This window comes from Hetaerina americana, unplaced genomic scaffold (assembly GCF_022747635.1).
Source record: "Hetaerina americana unplaced genomic scaffold, ioHetAmer1.1.p SCAF_10, whole genome shotgun sequence".
NCBI classification, from domain to species: domain Eukaryota; kingdom Metazoa; phylum Arthropoda; class Insecta; order Odonata; family Calopterygidae; genus Hetaerina; species Hetaerina americana.
Genome location: NW_027286070.1, coordinates 65,826,564 through 65,842,303, shown reverse-complemented (window position 1 = coordinate 65,842,303; position 15,740 = coordinate 65,826,564). Strand labels below are relative to the sequence as shown.

Sequence of the window (15,740 nt, the reverse complement as noted above, 5' to 3'; positions counted from 1 at the left end):
CTTCTGAGATTTCTCGGAGAGATCATCTTGCCCCCGAAAATTAACCCTGCCTGGGTGAAAACGAGCGTTCAAAGTGTCACCTAGATTCAAATCTGAACCCTGCGGTCAATAAACCAAAACACAACCAACAAGGCTACTGCGCCAGGAAGAATGAAATGAAGGAGGAGATGGTTGCGTGTAAATTCACCCGATGAGGAGGGAGGGCGATGCGATTCTGACCTGGGTTCTTATGGACTGGGTTCCCGGCCAAGGCTCACTCATTCGAGGCACCGCGGTATTTTATGCGGTGTTTTGAGGGCTTAACATCCAAACGGATGAGTGAAATAACACAAACCTTTCCCGCCTGATTCTCGTCCTGCGCCGTTTCGCCAGAGGGCGGGTCGGCAGTGAAAGCTGAACGATCCTCGAGGAAATAAAACTGCCTGGATTTTATTGGTGCTTCGGGCGGCCGGCTCCTAAGATCGAATTGGCGTCAGATCAAACCGCCTCTTTGTTGACGTCTTTCGATTTCAAATTGAAAAAAATTAGATGGAGTGTGGAGAGTTAACACGTGCCCGCAACGCGGATCAGGAGAAGAGCTTCGTTTAGGCAATTCAGTGGTGATGATTTTGGGAGAACATTAACGTTCTATATCCGCATCTACGAGTATATATTATTATAATCTTGTGCGCTAATCTCCAATTGGATGAACATACCAGTTCCGTGTAGAGAACCTCTTTAGAATATTGCGAAAAAAATAAGTACCTTTTAAGCTAAGAGACCATTTTCCATTCAGAATTTTGCGGTGTGTATTTACAAACGTGACGATTTATATATTACGTTATTTGGAGGTTAGGTTAGGGAACTCACTTATTTACTCTCTGACAGTGAATAGTGCTTGTAAGTCAATGCTTTGAGTTCTCTGACCTTGAGATATGAAAAGATAGAACGCCTTATATTTATATTGATTTTATTTTAAAGTTATTTCCAGAAACACTTTACATTTTTCTGCATTTTTAATTCATTGGAGTGTACCTGGAGCAAAGCATCGAAAGTTATTTGCACGAATATCTCTGATCGCTGCACTTGCTCTACCATAGCATTAAAAGAAACTCGCCAAAATCATTAATAGTACCATGAAGAACAATACATAATGACAATGTATACACGTCATTATGTATTTTATATAGTTATTATTATCAAATTTGGTTTTATGGACCTATTTTCATTAATTTTGGAATATTCTCTTAAAGTTGAGGTGTCATTCATATCTACAAAATATAGTACATGTTTGTTTTTCTAATTTTTGACCCTGTCTTAACATATAGAAGCGTTGCATTATCAATTTGAGAGTGTTAATACATTTTTTAAGTTAAACATTAACGGAAAATCTTCAGTTAATTAAAAACAATCATGTAGCATATTAAATTTTCTAGTTGAGGGAAACTTCAGATTATACTAGTAGAATAATGATAAAAAAAACTTGAATAAACCTTATGAAACTCCCAAATAGCAGCAAAGACTTCTTGTTGATTCTTATGTGTATTACAAACTCCTCGTGAGATTTCGAAGAGAAGTTTTATCAAAGAAACAAACACACTTTAAACTTCATATTGTTTTATACTTTTTAATGCCGTATAAATATTTATAAATTTTAAAATGTTATATTACTTATGACATTGCATCATTAGGCATTACCAAGTGAACTCTATCGTAAGCAGTATTGTGCTTAGCTCTCAAACATAAGGTGAATGTTATTATTTCGAATTCGAGACGTCACATATTTGCAAAGTAAGTTTTGAAGTAACCTACTGGTGTCAATGAAATATTGGAAAATATGAATATAATTTTGAACATTGAAACCACATGTAAGCTATAAGTAAAAAAAAATAAATATTTAAAGTCTCGTGATATTCATTCATTTATTTCACGAATTGTATTTAGCTACAAAAGTCTCATAAAATAATTAATTGAAATTTCACAGAAGAATCTGAAATTGCTTTTCATGGCTCATTTTTATTTTTTAAACGACTGGCTTAAGATTTGAAGTTTTATATCATACAATTACACACATCTCATGGAGACTGCTTGTAGAAACAATATTATAAACTGTTTATTTTATTTACACACCGAACCAAAAGCTGCTTATATAGGCCATCCTATCTTGATATTTACTAAATTGATTCTCCCAAACTTAGAAACTTTTGAAATAGGTAGTTCTATAAATATATAATTCTGTAGTTTTTCTTCATCTAAAAATCTCTTACCCTGTCAAGATCACAGTGTATATATTGTAATGCAATATACCTATCTTATTCTACACCTACGACTAATATAATAACTCTGCAGTGATTTTATTCGGTATATATTCCTTCCTTTTCCTCTTGGCCGTTCACAAACACAAAATACATCTTCGCTGATCCTGCTGCTAATCAGCCAATTGCATTGCAGCTTTCCCTCACAGAATGAAAAAGTAATCACATATTTGTCTCTCTAAGGGTGCTGTAACCATGGCCTCGGCTGCAGCGAAGTGAAATCATATTTCATAAGTTTTTACTTACTCGTAGAGTAAAATAAGTTTTATATTTTCTTTTCAGTAATTTTACTAAATACTCCCATTCAAGTAGGTCGCGGTAGTCCAGGAGGTAGAGCGTTGGACTACGGACCGGAGGGTCCCGGGTTCCATTCCCACGCAAATCTCTGGGCACCTGCAGCTCCATCGCTACTTTCAACTATAACAATTAATGCATCATAATTGAAATCCATCGTGGGAATTTGAAACATGGGAAAGGAACTGGCTCTACTACCTTGATGTGTGAATGTCACACGCCGTCGGGCTTAGTACTGGGTGGACTCTACCAGACCGGCCTCAGGGTTGATTACTGTGTTTATGGTTTACTCCCATTAAAGTATGCTTAAGCCAAATATTTTTGTGTTCAAACCGCTAAAATCATCTTTACGAAATTTTTTCAATCAGTATACAAAAAATACAAAGTTACATATATGCATGACTTCCTGTATATCGTTGCCAATTGGGGAAAACTGATTATAATATCCTTTTCACCATTCTATTCTTGCTTATTTAGTTTTAACTCTGCATTAGTAATGCATGATATTTTGATTCTTAAACATCTAATATTTTTTGCCCAGATACTTTCTTTGGCCACTAGCACAAAAACATATCGGAATCCGGTTACCGAAATAAGATAATGTGCGGAAAAAACCAAAACGCCAAAAGGAGGAAATAAGTCAGGTGTCGCAATGGTGAGGGTGAAAGAAAGAGAAAAAGAACAACTTTGCACTTCCACACACTTTTAATACAACACGACCATGGTTTCGATGATGCGCAGCATCGAAACCATGGTCGTGTTATATTAAAAGTGTGTGGAAGTGCAAAGTTGTTCTTTTTCTCTTTCTTTCACCCTCACCATGAAAGAATTCTAAAAAGTTAAGCCTGAAACTGTTAGCTTTATCAATGTTATAAAAAATCATTCTGATTTATTTCCTCACTGTGAAGGTCTAAGAATTGTTTTTTCGTTGCGAATTACGTACCATTCAAATTTAAAAAAATATTAAGACAGAAGATTAATTAACGGGATATTTGAGAATTAATTTGAAGAAAAAAAGATTAGTGAAGAAACTCCATCGACGACTCATTAAAGGTGCTTGGCCACGAAACGCCCCAGAAGAGTCATTGCGGGGCTGCGGATATCAACAACCTTGTTATCTAACGCTCTTTCCGCGAGAAACAAGTTGCCCCATTCCGTCGTGAAGGACTTTGGAGTGACTCAAAATTACTTGTGCTCCACTCCCTCTCTCTCCCTTCGCCGTCCAGAAGGACCCTTGGCGTGTCCCAGCCCTCGGGGAACCGGAGACTTAAAAAGATGTGGACGTTGCCTCGTGGCCAAGTCCCCATCCGCTCCCCTCCCCGCTAGTGTCTGGAACGTCGCGGAGTCCTCTCTCGGATTCTTTCATCCTTCTTCCCACGCTCCAACTCGCAAACCGCCCGGCGACTCCACCTCCCCTTCCCCGCGACCAACCACCTTCAACCTCCCCCCCCCTTTAACAGCCTCTTGTAAGCTCTTAACTCATCTTACTCAAGACGTTTTCAACTTCACGGCAGACGAATTTGGGACCCGCAATTTCTAGCCCAGAGGCATGAATGATGTCAGGGCAGTAATGAGGTCACTAATGAAGAGAACCATAGAATACAATCAACATATTTATTTGCATCGTAAATTTCAAAAAGGCTTTTGAAAACGTGAATCGGGTAGGATGAATTTATTTGTTGCGGAAATATGAGTAGGTTGGTGGGATGAGCGACTTATCCGTAACTTGTACGTATCTCAAACTACTCAGGTGCGGATGTAGTGTCAGAATGAGCAGTTTAGAAAGAGGAGTGAGACTCGTGAAGTATTCAAAATCACCCGCGCTTTTACATGCATACTTGATCCGAGATAGGGAGGGAATTTAGGAAATCGAAACTAAATTATGCCATGGGGGCTCTTAACATTACTGCGAACCTACTTAAGGATTCAGGGAAAGGTGAGAGGAAGATATTAATGAACTAATTCGTAGCATTTATAAAGGAGGAATTTAACTGAAATATTTCGTTAAATCATTGACCGTAAAAATGTAAATGAAGCCCGTAATTGGCGAGGACTATAGATTAATAAGTTTGATATGGCATGCAGTTAAAGTTGCACTCAGAGCCATCAATAAGAGGGTGGAGAGGAGGCAAAATGATTACTTTGGAGATTTTCAGTTTGGGTCCAGAAAGGAAAAGGTGAACGTGATACCATAGCTGTAATTAAATCACCAAAAGCGAGAAGCATAAGAATACAATTAAGATGCCTTTGTTTCATTTGTTTCGAGAATATGTTCTATGTAGTATATTGTCTAAAACTATTAAATTCATTACAGAAGATAAAAGTAGATTGGAGTAATAAGCGACTTATCCGCGTATCTCAGACTGCTCCGTTAGCGCGTGTGTGGGCTGCGGATGAAGTCGGGATGGGCAATTTTAAGGAGGAAAAGGAGGATTAACCATTGCCATTCCTTTTGCATGGAGTTCTGCACCAAACGCATGGGGTTAACCATTTAAGTTTTGTGGAGTATGATAAGTTTCAAAGTTGGCTTATTGACATCAGTAATTTTAGCAATAAATTAAAATATTAATCCAGGATCTTAAGGAAAAAGCTGCAGTAGAAATCTCTTCTCAGTCACCCCTCCCTTGTGGGCGTAAGTCAATGAACAATTAAGTGGACCGATTTGAAAATTCATTTGAATTTATCGGCTTTTGTGATGAACTACTTCAAATGGGAAATGGGTCGTACGTATCGATCAATATACTCTGAATGTTGGTGTTCATGGGAGACAGGAGACTGCTGAGGATCTTTCCGCCATTTGGTATAGGCGGTGAATTCTAAGAGTTATGTCTTCAGCGAAGTAGGAACGGCAGAGTAAACATTCGCCTGCGTCAGATGATATTTAGGAAAGACACCAAGAGAACCATGAGTTGGAGGTGTAATTTAAGAAAGAATTTATACCTTCAACCCCGTTTCCAACCCAACACTCTCTTAAAGAGGTAAAAGAGATTTTGTATCACTGATTAAAAGGCCACCACCTCTTATAATTATTCTGGATGACAGGCATTGCAACTGGTTCCAACGATGATGACATTCACGTCTGTTTATTAGCCTTAAATGATTTCTACGCTTCTATAAAGTCATCTGCTCAATCACGATATTTGTGAACAACGTTTGTCATTGGCCAAATTTATAAAAGGTATCTATTTAAAGGCATAGGGTAAATTTACACTAGCTCTTGAACTACATCTACATCTACATCTACATAATACCCCGCAAGCCGCCGCAAGGGCGTGTGGCGGGGGGTGTTAGGTCACCAACCGTAAAAAGGAAAAATACCACATGCAAAAAAAACAACACGGAAAATTACACCCACAGCAGCGCGCACACTCATGCAAAAATCCTTTCATCTAGATGATAAAATTTGGATAAAATTAATGTTCAAAAGAAAACTTCAATTTCCTGCTTATTATCTGGTGGAATAGTTACCGTATTCTGACAAAAAAATTCTTTTTATGATAGCTTAGTAAAAAAAGATATTTCCTGGTCTTGCTTTCAGAAAATCTTTATCCGTCTACCGTCTCAATCATGCTTTGTCAGCTGCACTATGCTAAGTGGACGCAAGTATCTCTATTTTTGCATTTAATAGGCTTCATTTGAATTTCATTCTGCTCACCAAAAAAACACGAAATACTAAAGTTATGCACGAAAATGTTGATAGCAACTTAGCAGCGATTTCTAGAAATAGGTGGTGATAGTAGGATAATTTCAGGCTTGGCGCAGCATCATAATTTAATTTATCTCGGAATAATTAGTAAGCCAAATCTGTTTATATATTTACATGTACATGTAGTTCAAATTACTTATATATGGTGGTTGAAAACTTAAAATATTTAAAAATATTTGCAACTTATTCAAGTGGTCCTATTGCAGTGAGAGTGTTTTCCGAGAATAACCGCCGATATTTCTCATTTCATGTTAATAGTCAGTATTTTGCCCTGGTTAATGTCCATTTCACGAAATAATAGTATAAGTCTTACCAGTGCATATTGTGAATCAGCTAGTGGTAAAATTAAATGAAGGCCATCCCATCATTTCAAACTCTAGAGTTAGATGGATCCAAATTTTTTACGAGTAATACCGCCCATCAATTAACAATAGATATTTTTTATAACTGTGATAATATTAGCATTATTCATTCCAGTAATAATTTGAGCATTCTTTGAAAAAATAAAGTTTGAAGACTTTGAATAACTCAAAAATGGACGCCAATGGATACACCAATTGTGGAGAAATATGCAAAATTTCCTTAGTTACGGAATGAATATTTGAAGATTTTTATGGCAGCAATAAAATAAAATATAAAATTATTTATTACCTTTTAAATCACGGTTTAGAATGACTTCCGATGAAGGTTCATCTGCAAAAAAAGAAGACCAAAATTAGTTCAGTCTTGGTCTTTTACATAATAAAGTATTATATTTGGTTATGTCATGCAAATTATAAATGTCTAAAAAGATTTCCAATGCTTATTATTGAAATTGGCAATTCAAAAGTAATAAAAACCGAGTGATACAGAAAAGAATAGCAATTACAATATTAGGTAACCAAGGTGGAAGTAAGTAGTAACATCAGGTATTTCAGATTGCATACGTATTGTACACAGCATGATAACTTAAAATATCATAGTATCGAAAATAAATCGAAAAAGAGGTGATATCCCTCTAGGAAAATTTCTTGACTTATTTCTTATATTTATTTCCTAAAAGTAACCAGTTAATATACTCAAAGTTTGATATTGCAATAATATAGAATGGACGAAAGTAGAATCGCTCGAAATCCGTTCATAAACCGCATAGTGCACAAGAACGAAACCGGTGGATGCACATTCGCCATGTTTCTTGAACCGCGGATGATAAAATTCGAAACTAGAGGGTCGAAAACCAAACGGTCAATTTCAAAGACAAGAAAAAAAAAGATGGTACTCATTGGAGTCTATTCTTTCCTATTTATCTCATATTACTTCCTCCTCCACCCAGTGGAAGACGAAAAAATTCCTCATCCTCTCGCGGGTACCGAATCCACCCGAGGCGAATGATTCTTTCACGCCCGCAGCCTTTGACGAGGGTGAGGGAGTCGACGGGGAACTATATCTAAGGCATGAATCCACAACCCCTATCTACCTCCATACTCCCTCCTTCCATCCCTTCAGAGTCACCTTGGACTTTAATGGGATTTCTATAAACATTCCCGGGGTCTCTGTTCGCGACGAGGTTTGGCGGTTATTGGGGGAGGGGGTGAGGGTTGAGGGTGGTAAAATGCCCCATCAAACACTCCCTCCAAACCACGCCCACCTTCAGAAACCTTTGCCCTACATAACCCCCTCACTCCCTCTTCTCCCCTTGGGTGGTCCATCTCATGGATCTTACCTCATTAAATTTTCTTCCCTCCCTCTCCCAACCAACCCCTCTCTCTCTTAACGGAGCAGTTTAAACACTTTAATGGGATTATGAAATCGGAAACTTCCCGTCACAGAGTTTATCGATTTCAACCCCGCCGAAACCCCTACGACTCAAAACCCTCCCTCTTCCCCGTCTCCTCCCCCTCCACCCTTGGCCACTCTCGCCACTTCATCCACCAACCTTACCCCACTTCTCCACTCCTTCCCTTCAAAATTCCACTTCCTCCTCCTCTCCGGCGCTCTTTTCTGAGAGTGAAACTTTCGCTTTTCACGGTGGAACGTCTGTCCGTCGCTCGAGGGGTCTCAGTAGAGGAGGCTCCTTGGCTGGTCGCAGACCGCCCCACCTCTCGACGTTAATGGCCCTTTCTCCCTCCGCCTCGCCACGATAATACCGCCGCCGCCTCATCTCCCGCCTCAGCTACATCTCGGATCCGCGGCTTCCGAAAGTCTTCGCAAGGCCCCCGTCCGTCTCTTAATTCGTCTTCTGCTCTTTTCCTCCCCTGACTACCTCCTGCGTTGGATTCCCACCGAATTAACGTCTTTCTCTCTCTCTCTTTCGTTCTTTCTTTACGTGGAATAGCTTCCCACTCTCCCTAATCAGTTAATTCGTTGGGCAAATACGTCCCTCAGTGATAGTAGCCGTAGGTAAGTTTTGAGTGATAATATTTACCACCCCTAATTATTCTAATTAATAACGGATCAATATAATCACCAAAACAAAATTCAGTTTAGAATACGCTATTTTATTCTTTTGGAGTAGTTTTACCGACTTAAGTTTTTCGCCGACCTCATGGGTTCTTTTTGTCGAATTTTTACATTCGGACCTGAGTTTTTCAAATCGAGTTTACTCGCAAACTATAAATCGCAGGTTGTTCATTATTAACTTCTGAGAAATGATCGCTGAGTGAGTGCTTTATATAGGGAGTATTTTGTGGATATATTAGAAGGATACAGCTAAATAAAGTTCATCCACCCGACGGGCTAATCCATACAAAGTCGTATTATCTAGCTATTTTGCTATGTGAACTTTCAAAAATTACAGCTAGGTTCATTCTGACGCATTTCCGAGATTCAAGATACTCTTACTTGATTATAGGTATTCATAATAGGTAAGGATAGCATCAAAGAAGTGGAATGTGCGGAAAAACAATCGTAGGATCGATAACTGCGGAAAGAACGAGTGAATTAATTCTGTGTATCTATCAATAATTGCCTTATTTCCTTGAGTATTAGATGCACTATGCATTTGTCATTGGATAATATTTGATGATTTTGATTTGTCAACTTTATTCATAAAATGGAGTCACAGATAAGAATTGTTTGAAATTCATAATCATGCGAGGTCGAAAATTGATTTTCCACTATGTTATAGACATAAAATTCTAATAATTTATATATTTGTGGGAAAATGATAGGTAAAAGGTTAACTTATTTCCAATTGGAAATTCGATTACAGAGTATCACACTTGTCCAGTTGCGTAGAGTTTTAACGAGTCTTAACTAATTAAAAAGAACATTTAAAATCAAATCAGAAAATCTCCTTATTAACCAAATATCCTGCTGCTTATGAATTTTAATCTAGTGTTGAAGTCCAACATATACTGCAAAACAAATAATTTCGACAACAGACAGTCCTTGCAGTAACTTGAAAAAAAACCTACAAAGCAATTTGTTTTGCAGCCTGTAGTCCAAATATCTGTAGTCTGTTTTAGCCTTGTCTCTGTTTTCAGTTGTCTAAATGTCTGTTGGCGGTTATCGGTTGTCCAAATAAGTTCAAATGAAAAGTTAAAGCCAAATTCATGATATTAAATAATTATTAAGCGTGACCAACAAATTGATTATGTTATTCTCCAATAGAATAAATAATAATACATAAATAATAATATTATATTAACCAGAACATCACTATTTCTTTAAAAAAATACTCATCGGACGATGCCATTCATGAGTGAAGCAGTTGATAAGTAATTCCAGACGTCCAGAAAGAATTAATGTTATCTCCCAAGTTTAAATGAGAAAGCATGTTCTTTCATTATTAGCATTTACATTCCCCTTCATCCATACGAGCCGCGTAATTTAATTGTTTCCTTAGAAAACCAGGACATTAATATTCAACGAAATTTAGCCCCAAGATTAGCATGAAGCCATCATAAAACAAAACAGCTACGAATTAACATTTGCCCAACGAATAAAACCTTGGACTTCTCATTTGCATGGCAATGATTCACGTCACATGTATTGGAATAATTTAATGTCCCACACTTAAATTCCTTTTCACATTTTAGTGGTTATGGCTAGAGTAATACTAATAATACAGTTACTAAACTCTTTTATTTTCCATGATTATTCCTTTATTATGCAGGCACTACTGCCAGGTGAGTTCATGATGATGTTATTAAATATTCTGTCATGTCCCGGAGCTATTCAATGCTCCTCCTTAATGAGTACACAAAAATGATTCCAGTACTGTTCCAGTCGTAATTACTCGAGCGAGATCTACTTTTCTTGTAACTTATCAGGGGACATAATTGACGGCAGAGTGTAACATTCGATAGGTGGGTGAGAAAGCTGATAGATAGACAAGATTTGAGAGAGTAAAGAGAGAACGAGGGTTTCGATCAGTCTACTCTAAACGATGAGCAATTAGGGAGTATAATGCATTAATTCATTCAATCTACGGACGATTCTCTGGTTTAATTAAATCCGCTTGCAAAGACTCTTTTGCTTGATAAGGTGAAGCTTTTTCATTTTGCAATCTGACTGGGGGGAGGCCTAGTGTTTTCCAAATTTTAATTCAGATCTTATTTTATTACGTAAAAAGTTTGGGTAACACTGATACTACGTAACTAATGATTCTTAATTCTCTTAAGACTTAGTCCATGTGTACTATTTGCAAGCATTCCTACCGACAACTATCTTCTGTGTGGTTACCGACAGCGAGCGATGAGCGGTGATTTTGAAGCGTATTTTTAATTACAGCACATCCGGCGATTGTTCAATTTAAATTTAATTTCAGTCAAAGATAAAAATTGATTGTTACCGCAAAACATTTTTAGCCCTAATTCAACTACGCATCGATAGTATTTTTTAAATACCATTTTTTCTACGCATTAGAATTTTTTTACTTCAGTGATAATTTATTTCCACAAAATTAAGCCTGACAGCATCGAATAAACGCTTGGATTTTTATAATTGATATTATCATACGACTTAAGATTCGTAGGATTCGACGCTTTTGGAGCGACTTGTGACTATTTAAAAATATGTTGCAATAATCTAAGTTTTTTGGCAAATTGTGTAGATCGTTTGACCAAAAAGTAAAGATGTACTTTGCAATTTATTCTCTCATCTGGTTTTTCTTTATTTTTGTACCCTGCAAGACACCGCCTGGGCATGTGGCAGGGAATGGACTCACACCAGACTAATTTTGACCCGAATATGACCCTACCGTGATCTGAAAATGTTATTCTGATCTCTTATCATTCGTGGAAAAAAGCGCCTTAAATCTATCAGTTCTACATTTGATCTCTCTAATTTTGCTGACTCTCGCCTACAGTAGTACGATGGGGGTAGTAATACATTTTCAACGTCCCTGCTAAAGAGAAATTCTTCCAGTTTATGCAAGAACTTCAATGTAATTTAACCATCGCTCCGTGAGCGATTCCCACCCTATCCGCCGCTTAATATTTTGGATATGCTACTAGGCTTATCATAATAACATTATACAAGGTTTATCATAACAGCGTTTACAAATCTAGCTCCTCTACGATTTACGAGATTCCATTCGGCAATCAATACAACTTCGCGAGGGTCCCATATACTATCAGTATATTTTAAATGAAGCCTAACCAGCGAAAAACAACATTTTTCTTCGACCTTTTCATCACATTTACCAATTACTCTTCTAATAAATCCTAATTTTAGTTAAATTGGCCCCATATACCTCGTATTATTAAGATTATGATAAATATCTCATCAAATGAAAATATCTTTATGCGGACATTACAATATTCATCAGATACTAATAAAATATGCATAGGGGAAGGAATTTGTATGGTATTATAGTTATTGTTTAAACTAGTAAGTTAACTCAATAGTAATTGAAGATACCATTTGGGATATACGGACGACTCTCAACGTGGTAAAAGCTCGATAACTGTGCGAATATATATCTAAACCACTGTACACGGAATTAATTAAACTTTCACTTATTATGACCACTTGATCCAAAATTATGATTAATGATTACCAAACAATTATTTTTATAAACATATTTGCCAAAATTATTTACTCTATGAAACAGATAATTTCATCTCAAACTATCGCTGACTTTGGTCGTTCAAATTGTTCCTTAATCAATGATCAAAGAAAGTGATGATTGACTAACAGTGTAACGATACTTCCTAAAAGACTATTAGTAAATAGGAATTTAGCGGTTATTCGTAATGATAATCCCTCCCTCTCTTCCCAGAACAAAAGTATTTCACTCATCAACCATCATTTTATTATCGCTTAGCCCGGACACTAAACATGTTCAAGATGATTTTCAGATTCCGGGAAAGTCCCGACCAACCGGGATAGTTGGCAACCGTACTGAGAGGCAGGCAGTGGAGGCGTTCCACGGCTTCCCCTCGGAGGATGGCTGTGGTGTTGGTGGTGGTTGTATCGGCAGTGGAACAAAGGGGAAGGAAAAGGGGCGTGGGGTGACGTGAGCATCAACAGGTCCACGTTTCGCGGCCCACGCACGCGCGTGCCTCGTTTTGGAGTAATTTCCAGAAGGAAAGAACTCCCTTAAAATAAAAGCTGTATTCCCCCCCTCCGTGAGCCTTCAGTGCATTGCAACTTCGCAATGTGGTGGTCGGAGCCAAAACTTATTCCTTTCTTGAGGTGGACGACTCGGCGATCTTTAGATCTTTATTGATTAAGTCCCCAGCGACTGTAACAGACCTTTTAAATCATGTATCGTTTCTCGTTGAATTTTCTTTATCCATGTATATCTACATGATGCCCTGCAAGCCACCGCAAGAGGGTGAGACAGGGGGTGATTGGTCTCTGATATAAACTCACACGACCGCGTTTTAATCACGAATGGGGATAACTAGATGTTTCACGTAATTAAAATGGAGCAATCTATGGCTGATTTATACGTAAAGGAGATATCCAAAATGATAACCATGGATTAGGTGAAACATATACTAACTCAGAACAAAAACCTCAATATTCCCTAAATAAACGCACGTTCATACATATATACCTATAAATTATATATATATATATATTTATACATATATATATATATATATATATATATATATATATATATATATATGGTTTAATATACATATATATATATATATATATATGTATATTAAACCATAAACACAGTCATCAACCCGAATGTTGGTTTGGTAGGTGATGGTAGAGTTCACCCAGTACTAAGCCCTATGCGACGCGCGAAATTCTCACAGTTCACACACATAAAGGAGAAAAACACGAGACACAAGAGGAGGGACAGTAGGTAAGCAATCATACAGCATCAGAAAGGATAGGAACAGTGCGTTTCGTGGCACGCATAGCCAGAAGAAAGAGACGAGCCATATTGGCCAAACACCCATTCAAACGTGAAAACCCGCCAAATGACGAACGCATATTCATTCACATGTATATAGATATAAGGAAAAGGGACAGGATCACATAGAAAAGACAAACACAGGGTTAAATCAGAATCCTCAAAATCCAGCGTATTTACAGCATATGTATTATTGGCCCCATTGACAATGTATTATTAGCCCCATGTTACTGCGGTAAGAGAAATTATGTCAATAAAATTAGAGAGATTAAGTGTCGAACATATAGGCCTAAGTTTTCATTTTTTTCATGAGCGATAAGGGATCAGAATAACATTGTCCGACCGCGGTAAGGTCATATTCGGGTAAATATTATTCTGACGGGTATTCACTCCCTGCCAAACACCTTAGCGTTGGCTTGCGGGGTACTAAAATATCTAACATCTGTGTGTATAGTATCTTAATTAGATCAGGTTAGGGACGGAAGAAGAGAAAAGGTATCAAATTTTTTTATTCCACCACAACGGGATATATATTTCTCTTCCATCAAGAATGAGAAAGAAAGAGAGAATGTGTTGGAGAATGAGCGAATAGATTGGAAAGCGGATAATGATAAGTTTTAAGGGGGACGCCTCTGGAAACGCTTTATCGATTCCTTCGGCCATTCATGCCTCCTTCCCTCCCGTTAGTCGCTCGCTCACGGCGTCTCCCTACGTCAGCGGGGACACTTGTCCTTAGGTGGTGCTCGCGGGCATCCGAGGTCACATCTGCGTCTCGTAATTTACCGGACGACAGGGTGGACGATGGTGCGACGGGCAGAAAATAATATAAACGATATATAAGTGCCATACTTCATGGCATGTCCTCCTCGTGTCGAATGTTTTTACTATTTATGACGAAGGAATTGTGGAATCCATTCTATCCCTTTAACGCTATTCCTCGGTGATGCCATTTTATCAAATAAATCCCTGTGGTCAGCGTTATTCTACTTACATTTATAGTATGCTTAATTTTATTACTAATTTAATTCTTTTCCGGGGCGAATGACTCCTCGTGCACAAGTTAATTTTGCCATTTAGTATTAATTCGCCGATAGAACCAATCCTCGAGGACGACTTTACCGCTGATGTGGTAAAATAAACCTCTGTAATACGTGAGCATTACAAAAACATACCGAATGCAAGATTGTACGGAAGGAGAATGGGATCCCCACGCAGTTGGATTGATTACCAAATTATATCGCATGCAGAGTAGAGTTGCTAGATTTGTAAAACGTTATTTGGTCAACTGAGTAGTGTATCCAAAATATTAGAGCAGCTTGACTGGGAATCACAAACGGAGCGAAGGTTAAATTACAGATTGAAGTTCTTGCATAAATTTGAACGGCATCTCTTTAGCAGTGATGTTGAAAATGCATTACTACCCTCATCACACTAAGGTAGATATTTTTAGATAGCGAGATCATATCCGTAAAATCAGAGAGATTACCTGTAGAACAGTAAGTTTTAAGATGCCATTTTTCCCATGAACGATAAGGAATCAGGATATCGTTGTTCTATCGCGCTAGTGGGCAGAAGTATTTTGGGTCAAAAAAATGTCTGGTACACAGTCATTCCCTGCCTCAAACTGTAGCGTTGGGTCCAACGTCTGTATTGGTCGTTGGTCCACGTTTTCATCACCGGTGAAGTTCGATAGACCTCTAGTGGATCCACTTTTGTGCCACTTTTCAGCATGGCGCCGTCGAGGAGACGTTTTCGGGCTTTGCACTTGTCACTCGCCGCGAGGAAGGAATAATCCCGCCCACGTCACCATGTATCCCAACGACCGCCACTTTACCGACCCAATTTGAGGTGTGAGTTGCGATCCGTCGGGTGAAAAATAAAGTAACGGCGCGAGCCATTCGATCCGGACCCGAGACGAAAATAACCACAGCGGAAACCCCTTTTTGAGATGGCGAGGAGACGAAACCATAAACGCGGAATGGCAAATAATGTTTTGGGGTCCATTTTGACTACTCGTGAAAGGTTGGAAGTTAAAGAAAATGAAATGAAATAAAACTTTCCCCACTTTCATCGTAATTAGTGCACGGAGTTTCAGAACAGATTTTTTTATATTTGTATGCTCAACGTAAATAATTCTGAATGC

At 38.1% G+C, this 15,740-nt stretch overlaps 1 long non-coding RNA gene across 1 annotated transcript in view; it reads right to left on the bottom strand.

The window, feature by feature from the left end:
• LOC139698979 (uncharacterized) overlaps positions 1–15,740 on the bottom strand; it is a 502,793-nt gene that overhangs the window by 344,942 nt on the left and 142,111 nt on the right. Inside the window, exon 2 of the long non-coding RNA XR_011703039.1 lies at positions 6,946–6,987. This is a non-coding gene — a long non-coding RNA (uncharacterized lncRNA). The remainder of the gene's footprint in view (positions 1–6,945; positions 6,988–15,740) is intronic.